The sequence below is a fragment of the Trachypithecus francoisi genome, unplaced genomic scaffold, assembly GCF_009764315.1.
Source record: "Trachypithecus francoisi isolate TF-2019V2 unplaced genomic scaffold, Tfra_2.0 Lachesis_group18, whole genome shotgun sequence".
Classification (NCBI taxonomy): Eukaryota; Metazoa; Chordata; class Mammalia; order Primates; family Cercopithecidae; genus Trachypithecus; species Trachypithecus francoisi.
The window spans coordinates 66145736-66166426 of record NW_022681463.1 but is presented as its reverse complement, the minus strand read 5'-3'; positions in this window follow the sequence as shown (position 1 = coordinate 66166426).

Sequence of the window (20691 nt, the reverse complement as noted above, 5' to 3'; positions counted from 1 at the left end):
CGTAAAATGCCAATAACCACATTGATATCATGGGGCCTTTGTGAGGAGCCCAGTGCAGCCTGGCACTGGGTAGGTGCTTGTGAAACATGAGTCTCCATGACAAATATTTCCTCAAAGTCAAGAAGGGGATGTAGAGATGCCGTACCTGCTTAGCTGCTGAAGCCAGTACCCAGAACAAGCTTCACTCTGGGTGGGGAGGGCGCGGCACTCCACGATCACTCCCAACACCTCCCACATCTTTAAATGTAACAGTCTCTAACAAGACTACAAGGATGTCTCTGAGAAATAACTAATACACAGTGAAAAACCTATGCCTTCAAGGCTATAGGATCCTGATTTACCAAAAAGATGATACCAAATACTTGCAGTGACATTTCCTTTCTCTCTTGATCTCATCAGATCCTGGCCTCCCTGTGAGGCCCAGTGTTCACATTCTATTCTCCATAAAGATTTCTCTGAAGAGTCCAGGTCACACGGAATTCTCTCTTCCTAAATGTTGCATTTTTTTCTTCCTAAGTCATGGTAATTCTGGAGAGAAGCAACCTGGTCCTACATGTTTTCTGTGCTAAACACAGCGTAGGTGACTGATGAACACCTGGAGGTAGATTTGCGGCATTAGCTGGGACTGCTGCTCACCCCCCTGCTCCCCAGGCTGCACTGTTGGAATAGACACTGGGCAAGTGTCCACTTTATGGGAGAGACAGCAAACATTTTAAAAGAATATTTTATAGTTCTGACAACACACATTAATTATGGTTCTGTTACTCAATGTTTACCCAGCTCTTACAAAGTAGCTAACATTATTTTCATGTCCTTTTTACAGCTGAGCCTATGGGGGCTGAGCCATCTTTGTGAATTGACTCCAGTCACATAGAGTTGCAGAGGCCAGATTTGTTGAAGAGGCTCCAACTCTAAGTTCAGCGCTTTTTGTACCACATCCCCCAGCCTCTGAAGCAGCAATGACAGAAGCAAGGAGTCTCCCCAAGGCAAGGGCTGCTTATGCATTGGCATCATTGACAAGGGAGAGAGGGCATCCATCCATGCTGCTGGTCTGGAGCTCCTGTGAGAAATGCCCTCTTATTTACAATGGGGCTGTGACACATGTAAGTCCTGGGGGCTGGGGCGAATGTCTGTACTGCCCAGGTTTATGGAAGGCCTGAAGAGCTCACCATCACCAGTATCTATGGTTACATCCTTGAAAAACTCTGATGCTCTGGCTGGATTTGAAATTCACAGCAAGGGACATTCCAGGTCTCATGAGCTATCCAGGGCTAAATCCTACAGAGGACAGACCAAGGAGGTCTGGGCACTCTCCAGCTCCTGCTTGCTTCCTAGGATGGTCTGAAGAGCAGTTTCCCTACAGCTCATAATCCACAGCCAGACCATGGGGCAGATCATTGTTCTGTAATCTGAGCAGGATAGAGTCCCCACTGAATTGGTCTAGTTTTGTCAGAGATGAGTTGTACATATTTTCCAAGATGAGTTACACATATTTTCCAAAATTTGACTAGTCCGATCTGAATCTAGACAAAGCTTGGGATGGTAAAGGAACCAGTGGTAATGGCCTGTGTTAATTGCCTCCGTTGGATTCTTTGCTTGTGGGTGCATCCTGGCTGGCTGCAGGCAGGCTTGTCTATACCAGTATTCAGGGGCCACCTGCTAACCCCTAGGGGATCTGAGACAAATTCTACCACGTTCCTTTCCAATGCTTGAGTCTCTGGGTGGAGAACTGCTAAAAGGTAAACAGACAGATGGGAAATTGTCCTTCTGCTCTCCTGCTTCCATCCCTCTGTTACCTCTAAATCTAGCTTATTCAGACTAAGAAAAAACAGCTGTGCTGTGCATCCTGGAGGCTGGAGCTCTGAGCAGGTGCATCCTGTTACCTGCCAGGAAAAGCAGGGGTCCCAGTGGCCCCCCTTCTCCCAAGAACCTCTGCCAGGAGGACTGGGCTGCCTGTAAGCCAAGCAAAGTTATATTCAAGTGAGAGTGGCAGCTTTGGGTAAAGGACTGCCTGTTTGACTTTTAAATCTTTAAACTTACAAAAATCCATGAAGCTGTTTGTTCCAGGCTCTGGTTATTTTGTTTGTGGATGACCAGCTCTGTTAACAGGAAAGGACATCTGGCTGAGAGATGAACTGTTTCCAAAACAAAGATCTGAGGTTTGAGCGTGGTGCTTTCCACCTGTAATGGGTTTGGAGCTTTTTCTAGAATTATTAGTTGAGAATGCTTGTCCAGCAGAGAATAAAGCCCACTTTTTTAAAAAAAATCAACAGCTGTCTTAGTCTTTTATACACTTTCACCTCAGTGTATTTAAGATTCCAAGAGCCCGCTAAGTCATAGGGGATCCAAGATATATAGGAAATAGTTAGAAACTGCAAGAAAGAACTAAACTAAAGTGCCTTAAAATGGTTTTTGATAGTGCAGGGGACAACTTATGCTATGCTTAGTATTCTTTCATGTAAGAAAGAAGGGAAAACAAGGAAATAATCATCTATCTGCCTACTTGTGCAAAATTAAACCTGAAGGATAAACCTGGATCTATTGAGATTGGTTACCTATACAGGACATTGGTAAGGAATGAGGTGGAAAGATTAGAAAAATTGTGGAGTTGGGGAAAACGACATTTTTCTGAGCATAACTTTTTGAACAGTTCTGGTTTGGGGGGTCACGTTAATGTTTCATATGCTTAAAACAAATAAAATATAAGATCAACAAGGATAGAGAAAACCCCTAAGATGGAATACAAACAGAAACAAATTCACAGAACAGCATTTCAACAGAACAGTTTTGAATAACCCAGGAAAAAAATTAACCCAGTAATATTTGAATATAGTATTTACACTACTGTGTCCTCAGGCCAAAAGCAAAAAGAACTTTAAACAAATATTTTCCTGCAGTTAGTAGGCTTCCTTTTCACAGCAGTGTGGGTTAGCAATTCTGAAACTATGTTCTGAACAAGTAATATGTTGTGGATAGTGGGAGCCAGGTTTTTCACTATCTGAGAACGAAGTTACAGTTATGGAAAGGAGAAGACTAGAATGAACCCTGTGCCTCTGGATTAGAAAATCTAACATAATAAGACAATGAAATGTATCATGGTTTTAGATATATATATCTAATATATTATGTATCTAATATGTTTACATATTTTATAAATTTTAGACATATAATATTATATAAAACATATGTATATATAGAGAGAGAGAGATGGATGTGTGTATGTGTGTGTGTGTGGGTGGGTGTGTGTATATGACATCTATTTTCCAGCACTGTCCACTAAGAGGGCCTAAAAGCAGTGACACCCCAGTAGCAGTGGGGTTGCCTAATGTCTAGATCTTAGTTTTTAAATGCCCTTCTCCTGTAAAAGGAATCAGGGCTTGGAGAAATGGCAGATTCAAGGGCTGGGGCAGGGAAAGGATGAGATCAGCCCATAACATCTTGTTATGCAAGAAGGTAAAGAAGTGATCAAAGAATGATGGGGACATGTCAAAAGCACACAGGGCCTAGCTTAGGGAGGCTGTCCCTGGCTAACTCTTGCAGAATGTGAGCATCAAAATAAATAATAAAAGGAAAGTATTACAGCCTGTTTTTAAAAAATAAGAATCACAAATCTACATTGAAATAAGTAAATAAAAACAGGGGAGAGGGGGAAATTCTTCCTTACAGAAACTCAATGAATAATACAAAAGGAATAATATTTTAGAAAATTACTATTTGACTTCCATCATAAGTATCGATTCAGACAAAAATCACAAATAAATACTAAAATTATGAAAGAGGGAGTTTGAGAAACGACAAGATATTTGCATAATCTGAAAGTATCTTCTCAATACTTTTTACAAAGGGAAAAGGTAACTTTACAGTGGAGAAAGCTGGCAAATTCTAAGTAAATCAAGTGATCAAGGTTAGCCTCACTAATAATAGGACACATCAATGCAATATGCCTCCTGATATGATAAACTGGGAAGGACAAAGGATCACGTCTGTGATCTTCCTGCCAAGAAAGCATAACCTGAATTATATCATGAGGAATATCAGATAATCCTGAATTGAGGGACATTTTGCAAAATGTCTGACCAGAACTTTCCAAAGATACCAATTTTATAAAGCATAAAGAGACTCAGAAACTGTTCCAAGCCAAAGAGTACTGAAGAGACATGATAACTGACATGATCCAGGATTTTATTTTGCTCTGAATTGGGTCAATTAGAAAAATCTCAATAAGTTCTATACATTAGATAATAGCACTATATCTATGTTCATTTCCTGAGTTTGATTGTTGTACTGTAGTTATTTAAGAGAATTTTTAAGGACAAAAAGGCATCACATTTGCAATATACTAACAATTTCAAGAAAAAAGTATAAATCTAGATATGAAGAGACGGATAGACACTATATGGTAAAATGTCAACATTTGGGGAATATGGATAAAGACAACATGGGAATTCTTTGTACTATTCTTGTAAGCCTTTTGCAAGTTTGAAATTATGTCAAAGTAAAAAAGTTTCTGTTGATTGCTCTGAAAAGACCATAGAGAATTTCACATAATAAGACCATAAAGACCACGTTTATCCATGGCCAGCTGAAATACACCTGCAGCCCAGGCATCTGTAATGCTATGAATTTTGTTAGTTATAATCGGGGCATTATCAGTATATTTTTAATGTCTTTATCTTGTTAGAGACTGATACTGAAATATTTATGGATGAAATTGTGAGAAACCTGGTAATTGCTTTAAAACACTCCAGAAAAAATAAAACCAGAAAAAGAGTGGAGGAATCAAATAGATGAAATAAGATTGGCAAAATATTGTTAATCAGTGAAGCTGGGTGGAGGGTATGTGGGCTTCTGTACACAATTCTCTCTACTTTTGTACTACTTTTAGTACAAATACTTCTTTTTTTTAAATAAATAAATACTTCTTTTTTTAAAAAAATACTTCTTTTTTTTAAATAAATAAATAAAAGACTTGGGGTTTTTTTGGTTGGTTTTTTTTTTATTTTTATTTTTTTATTTTTTAGACAGAGTCTCACTCTGTTGCCCAGGGTGGAGTGCAGTGGCGCCATCATGGCTCACGCAGCTTCAACATCCCCAGGCTCAGGTGATCCTCCTGCCTGAGCCTCCTAAGTAGCCGGGACTACAGATGTGTGCCATCATGCCTGGGTAATTTTTGTATTTTTTCAGAGATGGGAATTTTGCCATGTTACCCAGGCTGGTCTTAAACCCCTGGGCTCAAGTGATCTACCTGACTTGACCTCCCAAAGTGCTGGGATTACAGCACCCAGCCAAGACTTTTTTTCCGGAAGGAAAACAATGGTCACAAAGCTTCTATGCTTGGCTCCCCAGGCGTGGAAATTTCTAACAAACTTTTACATTGGAATATTGCATGAACTCAAACTTTCTGACTTAACAAGCATGGGTCTTCTTTGTCACTGGGAAACGTTTGCTTCTTGCTGGGTTTCAGCTCAAGGTACTGGAAAGAGTAGAGTTGGCCTGTCTAGGGCACGGGGACAGAGGGAACCTGTTGAAGCCCCAGTGAGGCTGGCAGGGACAGCATAGCCACCAAAGCAGAGCCTCCTAGGCAAACAGCTCACTCAGGGCCAGACTTGCCAAGACCCCTGCCCACCTCCCATCACCCAAGTCACAGGCAACAAGAGCTATTCCTCATGGCACCCTTCCCGAGTCACCCAGCAAAACGTATGCTCTTCAACAGCAGAGGGAAGTACATGCTCTACCTTTGACAAAGTTTTCCATTGAAAAGTGGTAATTTTTCCCCCAAAGCGTTGGTATTCAAAGGATTACTCTTCAGATACCTGAAAAGAGCCATAATCTCACATATTGTTTTTCTCCAATTATATCACTAATGTCAGGCATCAGTTAATTTACGGGGAAATATTTTGGAATAGGAGAAAGAGCAGTTTAAGAGAAGGAAAGAAACATCTACCCGTGTCCATGCCATAGTTTGCAAGGAGGAAAAAGACTCTAAGTTGGGAGGGTTGGGTTTCAGAAGTAGTAGTAAGTTTATTCAGGCATAGAGAAAAAATAAACTGGAAGTCGATTAAGGCAGCTCAGAAAGTGGTGCCCTGCAGGGATGAAGCAGTTCCACTGAAGCCTGGTAGAGAAGAAGCTGCCTGATTCCCGTCAAACCTTGGAACAGAGTAATCAGCCCTACCAGGGCCACAGCAGAGGGCCAGGGGTCTATCGGGTGGTGAGGAGGGGTGAGGGATAGGGTGAGGTACCTTGCTGTGTACCCACGGGGTGTCAGGCATTTTGCTTACCTTATTTGATTTCTTCTGTAGGAGAGATGAAACTCCCTGGGTTGTTGTCCTACAGACGGAATCAAATAAGGTGAGCAAAGTGTCACAGGTATCATTGCTGCACAACCAGGGAAACATTTGCCCCGGGTTACATTATCAGGAGCCGGTGTAGCCAGGGGGCTCATCCAGGTCAGTCTGATTCCAAAGCCTTTGCTCCAGACATTGTCAACTTCCCCTCCAGTCTGCGGCATGAAGCACCAGCCTTGGAATCAGCAGACCTGAATTCAGGTCTCCATTCGTGGCTGGCTGTGCAGCCTGAGTTACTTGTCCCACCCTCAGAGGAGTATGGTGCAGAGCAAATGTTACAATGTCTGACTTCAAGACTTTGTCAATTTTATGTTGTTCTTCTTTTTAAAGATGTGAGTGCAGAGAGGCTTGCTGGCATTTGCTGATAGCTAACTGTTGAAACACATTTTACTATGGGTGTCTTCGCAAGCAAAGACTAGACGGACACAGCTGTGCCAAATGGCTGTTGTGTGTTGTTTTGAATTTTGTCACTTCAGATCACTAATAACCCACTTACACACTAAGTAGGCACTTATTCATACACAGAACAATTCCTTATGCAGTGCTCAACCTGCCATCTGGTCCCCTCCTGAATTATGCTAATTGGAAAGCACAGAGCTATGCAGTGACAGAGCGGTCTGGAAAAGTCCCAGCAATTGCTTCAAGGTAGGGAAATTGCATTCTGAAACCCACATGGAAAGCAAAGCCCTTGCTATTGGTGACTAAGCACGCTTTTTCCTTTGTCAAAGGGAGGATTTTCAACTGACCAGTGTACTTTGTTAGAGAGTAAAATGTCCTTCCTGTAGCTTTCCCTTTGGCTGGGTCCTGCTCTTGCTCTCTCATACTCATGGGCGTTGTAGACATACAGAATCACCACGGGCTTCCTGGAGCTGTCCTGATTTCACATCTCATACATGTGTTCACTCGATTTTGCCTCTCAACTTCTTATTTGAAAAATGCATTCGCCATACTCATTTGCTCTTTCAGATAGATATAGGCCAATAGATGTTATGGAAATAAACAACAAGAAGAAAACACTTCTGACACTCAAAGCTAGGCAGAGAGAAACCACAGTGATGTACGTTGACTTTCGGTGAAAAGGTGATGTGGGCCAGCCCACACATTGGTCTGTAGACTGGCTGCTGCCTCTACACAGGTTGGTTGGGTTGGGAATGTGACGGCGGTGGGGCAGGTATGTGATGGCATCTCACTGCTGAAGGTACTGCCACACCATTTGATGTACATGAGCACAGACAGCCACAAAAATGGACTGCGGTGATATGATATATACAGAGTATTTCTTTCTGGAGATAACAAGCTGATTCAAGTTCTTATATTAGTCCACCAGGGCCACCATGACAAAATGCCATAGATGGGTGGCTTAAACAACAGATGTTTATTTTCTCAGAGTTCTGGAGGTCAGAAGTCTGAGATCAAGGTGATAACACGGTTACTTGGCTTGTTAGAGGGTCACCTTCTCACCATGTCCCCATGTGACAGGGAGGGGAGAGAGCCAGCGCTCTGGTATCTCTCCTATAAGAGCTCCAATCCTATCAAGAGGGTCCCACCCTCATGAGTTCATCTCAACCTAATTATTTCCCAAAGGCTTCATTTCCAAATATGAATTTGGGGAATGGGGGCACAATTCAGTCCAGAGCAGTTCTTAGGTTAAAAGATATTTTTAGAATCTTGAAAAAGATCTGCATCTACCCTTGAGAGCATGAAATGACAAACTTTTCCTATAAAGGGCAGATAGTAAATAGTAAATGTTTTCGGCTTTGCAGGTCATATGGTCTTTGTGCAGCTACTCAGCCCTGCCACGTAACACAAAAGCAGCCATGGATGATGTGTAAACAAAGGGGCATGGCCGTGTTCCAATAAAACTTGATTTACACAAACAGGCAAAGGCCCAGATCTGGCCCTTAGTCTGTATGTAGTTTGCTGACCACTAATCAGAGAGCTGTCGCCCAGGCTGGAGTGCAGTGGCATGATCTTGGCTCACTGTAGCCTCCACCTCCCAGGTTCAAGTGATTCTCCTGCCTAAGCCTCCTGAATACCTGGGATTACAGGGGCACGCCCCCATGCCTGGCTAAATTTTTTTTTTTTTTTTTTTTTTGCATTTTTAGTAGAGACAGGGTTTTACCATGTTGCCCAGGCTGGTCTTGAACTCCTGACCTCAGGTGATCCACCCACCTCAGTCTCCCAAAGTGCTGGGATTACAGGCATGAGCCACCGCACCTGGCCCATAATTTATTTTATTTTATTTTAAGTTCTGGGGTATATGTGCAGGATGTGCAGGTTTGTTGCATGCATAAATGTGTGCCATGGTGCTTTGCTGCATGGATCAACCCATCACCTAGGTATTAAGCCCCGCATGCATTAGCTAAATCTGCTAATGCTCTCCTTACCCCCGACCCCCACAACAGGGCCCAGTGTGTGTTATTCCCTCCCTGTGTACATATAGAACATAATTTTTTACCACAGCCATTTGAAGTGAATAGCAAAGCCTGTCTCTTCTTATAAGGGACAGTATCCAGAGGTACAAAACACAGAAAGACTCCTGTCCTTCCTTCAGATTCAACATTCAGCTGGCATTTACCGAACACCCAATCCGTGCCATGCATGTTGCTAAGTGCCTTACATTTGTTATTTGATTTAATTCATTCCTTCCCACAACCCTGTAAGGTATTATTCCTTTTGCAGGAGATCAACTCTCAATGAAATTCTAGCCCAAAGTCACACAGCTGGTGTGACAGAATAGAATCCACCCTCCATTCTCATTCTGGAATAACAACGAGATGCTCTTTGGCAGAGGGCTCAGGCCAAATCAAGACTACGCGATACAGCCACTATGTCCTTCTGCTGCTGGGATCCCTTGGAATAAAATCAAGAAAAGACTAAAGGTGGGCTTAATTTCACTACCCATTCTAAGCTTTTTTTGCCCTTTTATTTCCTAAGCTCTGTCAAAACTCCAGATTTTCAGCTCAAAAGCAATCACCTCTCATTACAGAATTTCCACCTAATGTTGCGTATTCTTTCTGTGGAGGGAAGGTTACTAGATGCTCCTCTTAGTTAGAAGAAAGGAGGCAATTGCAAACCATTGGACTTACTTGTGGGCCTCCAGCCCTCACTGGGATCACAGTCAGCCATAAGGGCAGCACCTAGGCTTTGCCTATATGGGGTGGACATATTAAGATCAAGAGGGGATCTGTCTGTCTGGTTTGCAAAAGTATATTTAACATTGTAATCACATACTTTTTAAAAAACTAAAGTGATGCTTAAGAAAATAAAAGAGGTAATCTCTTTGGCAGGCGTGTCAAGCACGAAGGCTGAGAGGTGACCCTCTAGGGTGGCTGTGCTGCTACCACCTGTTGAACAAGGCCATAGCTGGGGAGCAGAGCTGAGTCTAGAACCCAGGTCTCCAGGCCTGCAGCCCCTGGGAGCAGCACAGTGCTGTAAAGAGCACACACCCCGCGCTCAGGCTCGAGCGCAGAAAGCTCGATGCTGTGTGCTTTTTGATAACCCGGCCCCACAGAAACCTCCCCTGGTGTCAGCTGCTGGAGAGACAAAGGGGCCTGGGAGTCCCCCCAAAACAGGCCAGACAGGATAGGGGTGAGGTTTACAGGTATCACTGACACGTCCCAGTTCCTGGGCCAGCTTCGGCCTAGAATCTCTGTAAGCTTCTTTGGAAAGCGGAGTTCGTTGGTGGATTCAGGGCAGAGGCCCAGCTGTGATTCTTGGGAGGCCACATGAGCCCTGTCTGCCAGATGCCTGTGTCCTCCCTCTAAGTGCTGCCATGGTGGGAGGCTGGGAATTGGCTTTAGGAAGCATCCGGGAGGTGTTGCTGCTCTTGGTGCCTGAATTCCAGGAGCTGAAGGAGCAAACGACTGTTTCACTCCTTGTGCCTTATTTCCAGCCTCAGACACAACCTTGGTTCTATCGAAAGATGCAGGTGGGAAGTGACCAGGGGCTAACATACATCTGGTTGGAAGTTGTTTTAACAACCAGTTGGGGCACCAGATTCCTCCTAGCTCTGATCACCATCACCTGCCAGGTCTTGTTGGCAGCTCTGGCCGCTTCTTGGCTCTGTGGCTCCAAGAGAGCAGCATGATGAGATGGTGGCCCAGAGTGGGCAGGGGAAGCAGGTGACCACTTGTTACCGGAGAGGACTCTGAGCACCACACACATCTAGCTTCCTTAGCCTCAATGACTTCCCCCTCCCAGTTTGGCAGAGTCTTTGGGCCTCTCCTGGATACAGATCCCTGGAAGGTCTTCTGCATTCAGGAGATGACCAGGAGCATGAGAAGAGATGTAGATGTCAGTCACATCACCCTGTGAAAGCCATGGGAAAAGCCCTCGCATCTGTCAGATCCAGTTGCCTGCGAGTAAAGCTGGCACTATCTTTTTAATCATCAGAGAATTTTTCTGAAATCCAAAGGAAAGGGAAATACGCTCAATGCCTCACATGGCACAGGCACTTTACACATCACTGCTGCGCTGTGGAGAAGCTGCCTGTCCCTGTGGGCTTAGCATTAGCTAGCTGCCCTGGCGTGTTCTCAGGCACGCCTGCTGGGCTGATGATTGTGGTACCTGCCACTGACTTAAACCTATATCATTGTTTAGGTTTATTGTTCCTGAGAATGGCAAGTCAATTTGCTAGGCCCTCAGAGGCACCGTGAAACCAACTCAAAACCATGGCCCCTGCTGCCAGACCCTCTGCAGGCTGCATAAGAGCCAGCTTGAATGCTCCCAGGGACTGGGCCTAGTCAGACACTTCCAACAAGGCTATACCCGGGTTCCAGGTGCCAAGCATGAGGCCTGATGCAGCGTCTACCTGAGATCATCCTTAAATGCCATCTCACACTCTCACAGTGACCGAAGGCAGCACCACCTGTGAGGAACGGGTAAAGGAAGTTCAATGGGAATGGAAAAAGGGACTTCATCAAAGATCCTGGAAGTACAGAGTGGGCCTTCCGCTTCCTGCATAGATCCCTGGAGCCTGGGATGTTGGAGGCTGCCTGCCCCTCCCTCCCCTCAGGCCTGCCCTGGCTCACTGTGTACTCGGTGCTGGTAAGAAGGAAGGATAAAGACAGGGAGGGTATACTGAGTTAAATAGCGTGCCCCCAAATTGATGTCCACCCATAACCTCAGACTGTGACCTTATTTGAAAAGAGAGCAGATGTAGCTAGTTAAAATAAGGTAAGGACATAAGGGATCAGGGTGGGCCCTAAATCCAATGGCTGCTGTTCACATGAGAAGGCCACGTGAACACACAGGGAGGAAGGCCTGTGGAGATGGGGACAGAGATTGGGGAGATATGTCTACAGGCTAAGGGGTTCCAGCAACTGCCAGAAGCTGGGAGAGAAGCAAGAGACAAGTTCTTCCTAGAACCTCCAGGTTAATGAACCCAGCCAACACCTTGACTTTACACTTCTGGCCTCTAGAACTGGGAGAGAATTGATGTTTGTTGTTTGAAGCAACCTGGTTGTTGGTACTTTGTTACAGCAGCCCAGGAAACACAAAGGGGAGGGAGGGAAGAAAGAAGAAAGGGAAAGAGGGAGGGAGGGAGGGAGGGAATGTTTTTTGAGAGCCTATTATATGCCAGGTACCACATACAATATTTTTACATACATTTTCTCATTTAATCCTCCAAATAACTCTGAAGAGTAGATCTTGTTCAACCGATGAGAAAACTATGACTGTTTAGGTAATTTGTCTCTGGTCATTAAACTAGAACGAGGCAGAGCTAATTTATTTTTTCTTTCTTTTTTTTTTTTTTTTTGTTGTTGTTGTTGTTCTGTACCTTTTCCCCTCATGGCCTCAGGGCCTGGGGAGTGAGCAGATTAACAAGATAAAAAAAATCCATGCTAATACATCCATGGGAAAAACCATCCTGGGAGGACATGTACGTTGTCAGTGGGACCATCCACACATGGTCCCCCTCCTATGACCCTGTCAATGGCATTTTCATGTCCAAGCAGATGGGAAAATATGCGATGGAGAGCAGACAGGGGAAGGGCCCTCAGCACGCTGCAGAGCACCCCACATCCATTTCCAGGTAAGCATGAGTGTGGGTGGCATACGTGGATTCTCAATGTTGTTCCTCCTGACACCCAGAGGTAATCATAGCAGACCATTCTAAAGTCATTAGCACACCTGTAAAGCCAACATCAAAGCCAAACATGATGGTAGTGGTGTAGACGGTGGTGCTCATCATTTTTGTCTGTAAGAAGCCCAAGGTCACTCAAATGGAAAGGGTCATGCCTGAGCCCTGTACTGGGCTAAATAGTGCCCTCCAAAATTCATGTCTACCAGGAACTTGTGAATGTGACATTGTTTGGAAATTGGGTAATCAAGTTAAAATGATGTCATTTAGGATGGACCCTAAATCCAATATGCTTGATGTCCTAATGAGAAGATGGAAATTTAGACACAGAGACACAAATACAGGGAGAAGACAGCCACGTGAAGACAGAAGCAGAGATTGGAGTTATGCTGCCACTAGCCCAGGAAAGCCTGGGGCCACCCGAAGTTGGAAGAGGGAAAGAAGAATTTTTCCTGAGAGCCTTCAGAGAGAATATGACCCTGCCAGCAACCTGATTTTGGACTTCTGGTCCCCTGAATCACAAGAAAATGAATTTCTGTAGTTTTAAGCCACCCAGGTTATGATACAATCGATCCTCATTATTTGAGGATTTCATATTCACAAATTTGGCTACTTATTTATCTGTAGCCCCAACATCAATACTCACAGAGCTGTCAAGGTCATTCACAGACATAGAATTTCCACCGGCCAACATGAATGCTTCTAGCCAAGGCAGAACAAGGCTGTGCTCTATGTTCTTATTTTAGTTCGAACTATAACCAAGTATCCTTGTTGCAGTCTATTTAGTGTCATGTTTTTCACATTTTTCTGCTTTTTGTTAGTGATTTTGCTGTTTAGAATGACCCCAAAGTGTAGGCTGAAGTGCCATCTAGTGTCCCTAAGCACAAGAAGACTGTCACATCCTTCCAGAGAACAGGCAGTGTTAGATTAGCCTCCTTCAAGCATGACTTACAGTACTGTTGGCCAGCAGTTCAATGTGAATCAATCAGCTATGTATACTAAATATATATTTTTTTCACAGAAGCACATATGAAACAAAGTTATGCATTGATTGGTTGGCAAAAATCTTGTGACAGAGACTTTCAGGAAACTAACCCGGTATTTCCCCTAGGAACAACGGTTCAGTATTCACTAATTCAGCATTGCAGCAGCTTTATAGACTATAACCACGGCAAAAATGAGAATCAACTGGGTTGTGTTACAGCAGCTCTAAGAAAGCAAAACAAGTTCTTTCATACTTACCCAGAATGTTTCAGGCCTCTTGGATGAGCTTAATGGTGATGATGTCATCATACACTGTGTAGGTAGGTCATGAAGGCATCTTGTACTTCTGCAGAAGTTCTGGAAGATAAATCGAGGTGCAATGAATGCTCATCAACTGAAGCTTTGCCCCAGGAATATATCCACTGACCCAGCAAGATATACACAGCAATAACCTTCTTGATCATAAGGAATGTGAGACATTGGAGTGTTTGGGTGTCAGCTCCTCCAAGAAGCCTTCCCTGGACCTCAGTTTGAGCCTGGAGATCCCTTCTCAAGTACCCAGGATAGGCTATGCACTTCCTCAACTTATGTAAAGATTGTTGGCCTTACCCACTAGCCTGGGCTCCTTGACGGTAAGCATTGTGACTTATTTTTATCTTTGAACCCCCAGCAAGTGGCACTGTACTGAGCACATGTTCAGAACTTAATATATGGTAGTAAACTGGAACCCAGTGGTCACAGAGTCTTGTTCTCTGGATGGTAGAGTGGCTGCTTGAGTTTCTCACTGTTTTGCAGTGTAGTTGACTATGTTGCAGGAGTTATTGATGGACTTTAGTCTTCAACAGCTAGCCAAGCCTGCTGAAAAGAGGCTTAGCCTGGGAGTCTGAGACTTGCACCCTTGGTTTGGCCCTTATGTGAGTCATCAAACTGTAACTGGCAATTGAGTTAACAAATGGGGAAGGAGGTTGGTCATGGAATGTGTCTCTAAGAAAGGGAGATTTTGCTGAGATTGAAGGATGGGAAGGCAAAGAAGAGCCTTCTGGACAGAGAGAATAGGCTCTTAGGCAGCAGAGAGCATGCTTGGAGAACAGAGAGGGGTCAGAGCATTCAAGCTTATCCAGAACACACCACAGAATCTTGGCATTGCAAGAAGTGTGGAATATTCTACATGTCCGATTTTCTAAATGTCCAATTTCTTACTACATGCTATTTCTGACTGCTGGTTTTCCAGTTTCTTCTTGAATGCTTCCAGTGACAACAAGCTCATTCCTTTGCAAGACAGCACATTCCACTTACCAACTTCTCTCTTTGATGGAAACGTCTTTCTTATGTTCAACTGAAACCCCCTTCTGGGCCCTCATAATAACTCCTATTTGTTGAGCTTTTGGCCCAAGAGATGACCAATTTATTACTTATCATTCCTCATACTATTGAGAAGGCTGATGCTCAGAGGGATTAAATGTCTTGCTATGGTCACCAGTTGACCATAGAAGGATCTGGGCTCTGGACTTCAAAGCCCACATCACTCCTGTACTGTGCTGCTGGGAATTTACTCACCGGCCTTAGTTCTACCCTTTAGGAAAATGCAGACTGGGCTGGTCCCTCCTCTTAATACCTAACCTTCTAATGTTTCAGGATCCTTATTCACCTCTAAATTTAATTATCTCTTTATCATCTTTCTGGACTTCATCTTCCACTCAGTAAAACGTGGCAATTATTATTACCTGCCGTTCCTATCTGCCAGGAGTGTTGGTAAGGATAAAACAGGACAACAAATGTGAAAGAGCTTTAGGAAAATGAGAACCACCATGCAAATCCAAGGGGAGCTGTGATGACAAGGAGAACAAAGGGGCTGCATGGTGAGTGGGAGGTGACCAGGGCTGGGGTTTAGGAGACGTTGGTTCCAAGCTTATGCCTTACACAAATAAGCTCTGAGGGAAAATCACTTCCCTCTCTGGGCCTTGATTTCTTTATCTGTAAAATAAGGGAGATACTGGGCAAGATTCGTGTTTCTCAACCTTTTTTAACCTCTGCAACACACGCATCCACTAGGGATTCTCAGACATCCCCAGAAACACTTGTGCACGCAGTTAAGGATCCTGGACTAGAAGCTGCTTGAATTCTCCTTTGCCTGTAAGAGTTCCAGTTTTGGCCCATGCCTATACAGTGCTTTTCTAAGCATCTTCGGAGGCAGCTGTTCAGAGAAACCGGCTGTAGGCCTGCTCGGGCAAGGAGCGCTGTACACCACCACTGCTGCCTAAGTAGGGTACTCTCCACCACGTTGGAGTTGCCTCTTACTCGCCCCCACGGGCTCACAAGTCTCAGTGAAAACATGTGCCCTCCTTCTGCACCTATAAGCAAAACAGAAACACGTGGACAAGACCCCGATTTCAACTTGACACATTGTCATAATGTGTTCTGAAGACCTTAGAAAGGGTTAAGTGACCTCCAGGACTGTCAGAAATGTAACAAACTCCATGGTGCTCCCCAGCCCTCTCATAGGACCACCCATTAACCCATCCCTGGATCTGGCAGCCTGTTCTTTCCTGTAGGCTGCACTGATCATATTTTTGTGTCAAATATTTATTTGGGTTTGTATATATGTTGCACGTTGCTGGGATGCCAGACGTGCCCAGACTGTTATGATTATACAGGGATTTTCAGCCTTGTTTATTGATCTCCACAATCCTGCATATAACATTTCCCACAGAGCCAGTGCACACTTGCATATGTAGTCATTCAAGCTGCTTTAATAAAACAGTATGTTCACCAAGAATTTTTTAAAAATAAATAAACCAATTGATATCTTCCAATAAGATGACAAAGCCTCTCGTGTGCAGAGGGGAAAGAGAGAAAAATGACTATTGGAAAGTGTTTTGAAGAGATTGAGAGTTGAAGATGCAACAAATGTAGGAAATGAAGTAAGAGTTAGATGTTTCCAGCTCGCACAAAGAGGAGCACCTGTCATAGAACATGAAAAATGTCAGCCACATAGGTGCTTGTATGCATCCATGTGCAGGAGACTGAGGAATCAGTGTTTAATTGGCACCAGCAGGCATTCAATACATGTTCCTCTTTAGTTAGTTCCAACTAGCGATACCCAAAATATCTGAGCAGAAAATCAGGGCCAGGCTGCCTATAGCAGAGCAACTCACAGAGCAAAATAAATACACAGATTCCTAAGCCCCAGGAGGTGGTGTCTGAAAATCCATATTTTTTTAACCACTTGCCTCAGATGACTGTCCAGGTTTGATAACCACTGCACAGAAACACTTTCTAGGATTCAGTCTGGCAAGGCAACAGGTTACAAATGATACATTTTACGTGGTTCAACCTTACTAAACTGATGTAATAGTTTTTCAGAGTCCAGGGTGAGTTATAAAGCCCATAGGAAAAATGAACAGCACTTTGTAGCAAGTTTCAGGCCAAGAGAATGGGATCAATTTAAGCCATAGGAACTCATTTTTCAGCAGCTCTCTTAATGGTAGGTGGGGAATTCATATAACAAACTTGCCTGTCACTGTGTGACTCAAGGGGTACTTGGGAAAGACAGGCCCAGAAAGGCAAAAGATTTGTGCTGGTGTCACTACCATCTGGTATTTAGAAAAAGCACCAGACTGTCTTTCTAGCCTGTCCTCCAGCTGGCCTGTCTGGTTCCCCACAGCTTTCTTAATAAAATCCAGACTTCTTAGGTGGACATACCCAGCCTCCGTGACCCAGCCCCTGCACCCAGTCCTCACCTCCAGCCATTTCTCCCATACATTCATTCCTCCAGCTTCTCAAGCTCCTCTCTTCCCTGACTTCCCACAGGCTCTGCTCCACTGGAAAAGCTCTCACTTCCCCTGATCTGGCTAACTTGATTCTTCCTTCCGAACTCAGTGTCAGAATCCCAATTCTGGACATTCTCAGCCACTTGCAGATCCGGGCATCCCTGCTCTGAGCCCCCGTGGCTCTCTGTATCACCTGTCCTCGGGCTAACTGTGCATGGAATTGATTCGCCCATCTGCACGCTTCCTAGACTACCAAGTGGAAGGATCGCAACAATGTCATTTGATTTAACATCTTCAATACCTAGCCCTGTACCTGGCACACAACAGGTACTCAATAAATAATTGTAAGATAATTTAGGTGAGAGACCTAACTTGGCAGAGGCTCACAGACTCTGTGTGTCGGGAGGAGACCTAGGAGTTAACCCTGGCTCTACCACCATCTAGCTGGATGACTTGGAGCCAATCTCACTGTGCCTCCATTTCTTCATTTTTACAATGTTAGTATTCAATTAGGTCATTGTTGTCATGAAGACTGTCATGTCTGGTCCTCCCCTTCTCTCCCTCAGCCACCAGTGATGTCTCCTTCCTTGACCTCTGATTCACTTAGAAGGACGCTTAAGACATTTAAGCCGGCAGTTCTCAAAGGATGACCCATGGAACCCTAAGGTGCAAATACCTAAGGTGTTTTTAGGAATCCATGAGGCCAAACTATTTTCAAAACCAAATTAAGACATTATTTGCCTTTTGTACTTATTGGTGTTTGCACTAATGGCCCATAAGCATTGGTGAGTAAAATTTGGTGCCTTATAGCATCAATCAAGACAGTGGCACAAAACTATTATATTATTTATTATATTCTTTTTTTAAATCTTCAGTATATTATTTATAGTCATCATATTCTTCACCGTCACATATGTGCAGTAAAAAAAAAAAATGCCAGTTTCACTTTAGGTTGTTCATTTTGAGGTAGTAAAAATTACCAATGTTACGAAATCTTGACCCTGAGTATACATCTTTTGAATATTTTGTGTAACAGAATGAGAAGTACACACTCAAATAAAGTACTTCTCCTATATGCAGGAGTGTGAATGGCCACTGCCAGGAAAAGGACTTACACGATTGAGTTATGAGCTGAATTAGCCACTTTTTTTAATGGAACATCATTTCCACTTAAAAAACCACTGACAGACGAACCATGGTTACTCAGACTTGGATATTTGGCAGACATTTTCTTAAGAAAAGAACAAAGTTAGCCTGTCACTTCAAGGAAAATAACTGGCAGAATGTGTTGCCAGTGACAAAACTCATGCTCTGAAACAAAAATAAGAATTTGGGGGGAAAAAATTGCATCTTATACTGTAAGCTTATTAGCATCCCAATCCTTAGAGGCTAAGATTGTGATGATATTGACAAATGCAATTTTGATATTGTATAGTGGAACATGTCAACATTTGTAAGATTAGCACAAGTCAGTGAGCTAAGTTTCCAAATAACTCATGCAAGCTAGTACCAAATGATGTTAAAAATTTATATCCAAATGTAACACAGATCAAGAGATTTTAATATAACAGAGTATGAAGAAGGTCATCCGTACAGTTACAGATTCAACATTATAACTGACCTTTGAGAAACTACCACTTGTCAAGCCTTTGTGAGGTTTAAAAGAATAGCCACAATGATCTGAAAAGAGTATTAAAGTTGTTCTTCCTTCCATATTTTCTTCATAAATTTCAACCAAAATCATATCACAGAATACATACATTGTGGAAGATGGAATCCCACTTCCATTACTTCATCAGATATTAAAAGAGATTTCCAGAACTGTAAAGTAATGCCATCTTGTCATTAATTTATTTGAATAATATAGTTATTTATCATAAAAATACATTACACTAACAAGTATTATGTATTGTACCATAATTATATTATATATTATAACATATAATTATTTTAGATGAATTTAAAAATGTTTTTTAAAATTTGTTTGTTTTGATTTCTAATACCATAAATACCCATAAATTAAACAAAAGCTCTGTGGGGTCTTCCATAATTTATGAGAGTATAAAGGCTTCTGAAGACCAAAGTGTTTAAGAACTTCTGATTTAAATCAAGAGTGATTCAGGTTTGCTTTGGAAGCTAATGAAGCTGAGGCTTCCAGGACAGGGAGGAAGCAGCCCCACCTGGCCCCCTCTAGCTAAAAGCCATCCCCAGCCTGAGAGGTCACTTTATATGCCCTGATGGTGGTCCTGGGTGCCTGTGGGTGGGGCTGCAGACCACCCAGTCCTCAGGACCATTTGCTTCTGGTAGACTCAACACACATCCAGACTCTATTCTGACCCCTAAAAAGGCATCTGAAAGAGAGACTGCACATTCCCAGTGGGGACTGCCTGGTCCAAGAGGACTTGCCTAAAAGTAGGGGAGAGGGGTGGAACAGGTCGAGGGAGATCAAAGGCTGGAGTATTCCCAGGACTTGCCACCAGGAAAGAAGCACACTTCAGTAAGAAACTGCTGAGAAAGTTATGGATGTGCATAAAGAAATTTGTCTACACTAACAATGAAAACAAAATACAATAAAAACAATTTTCAGTCAGCCATGCTAGAATATTCATTCTATCCTCTTTATAGAAAATGACATTATAAAATCATTGTCCGATGAACAGAAAAAGCAAAATACAGCCAAAGACGCAGGAAAGCATATTCTAAAAGAGGGTTAATTTATGATAGTAATAATAAAAACATGTTTTCAGCTTTCGATGTTTATGTTATCTGTCAGCTTTAAAGTTTTCTTCCTTAATTCTAAAAAAGTACTTATTTTTGTAGCTAAAGTTTTATTTGTAATTATATTCTTTTTAAAGGAGGCTTCCCACAGTATATAAGCTTCAGGCCTCATGATATCTGTTTCTACTCCTACTAAATTTATCTTCCAGGCCCTGTGCAGTGGCTCACGCCAGTAATCCCTGTACTTTGGGAGGCCAAGGTGGGCAGATCACTTGAGGTCAGGGGTTCAAGACCAGCCTGGCCAACATAATGAAACCTTGTCTCTACTAAAAATAAGAAAATTAGCTGGGTGTGGTGGCATATGCCTGTAATCCCAGCCACTCGGGAGGCTGAGGCAAGAGAATAGCTTGAACCCTGGGAGGCAGAGGTTGCAGTAAGCTGAGATCGCGCCACTTCATTCCAGCCTGGGTGACAGAGCAAGACTCCATCTCAAAAAAAGAAAAGAAGAAAAAAGTTTATCTTCCATATAGTCCTACTAAACAAAAATATTTCTTAAGCTTTACCGTCGACAGCTTTTGTTAGAAAAAAAACACTTCTGCTTTGTATATTTAATATTATAATATTCACTATATTTTTAGAATTTCCCACAGATATTCTCATATGATCTGTTGGAGGCCGAGTCCTCCAGGTGAAATGCTCTGACTAGATTGATTTCTAAGGGCCCTTCTGGCTCTAAGGGGCTGTGGTTTCAGGCAGCTGGATGAACCAGCAAACGCGTTTGTGGTCAGGA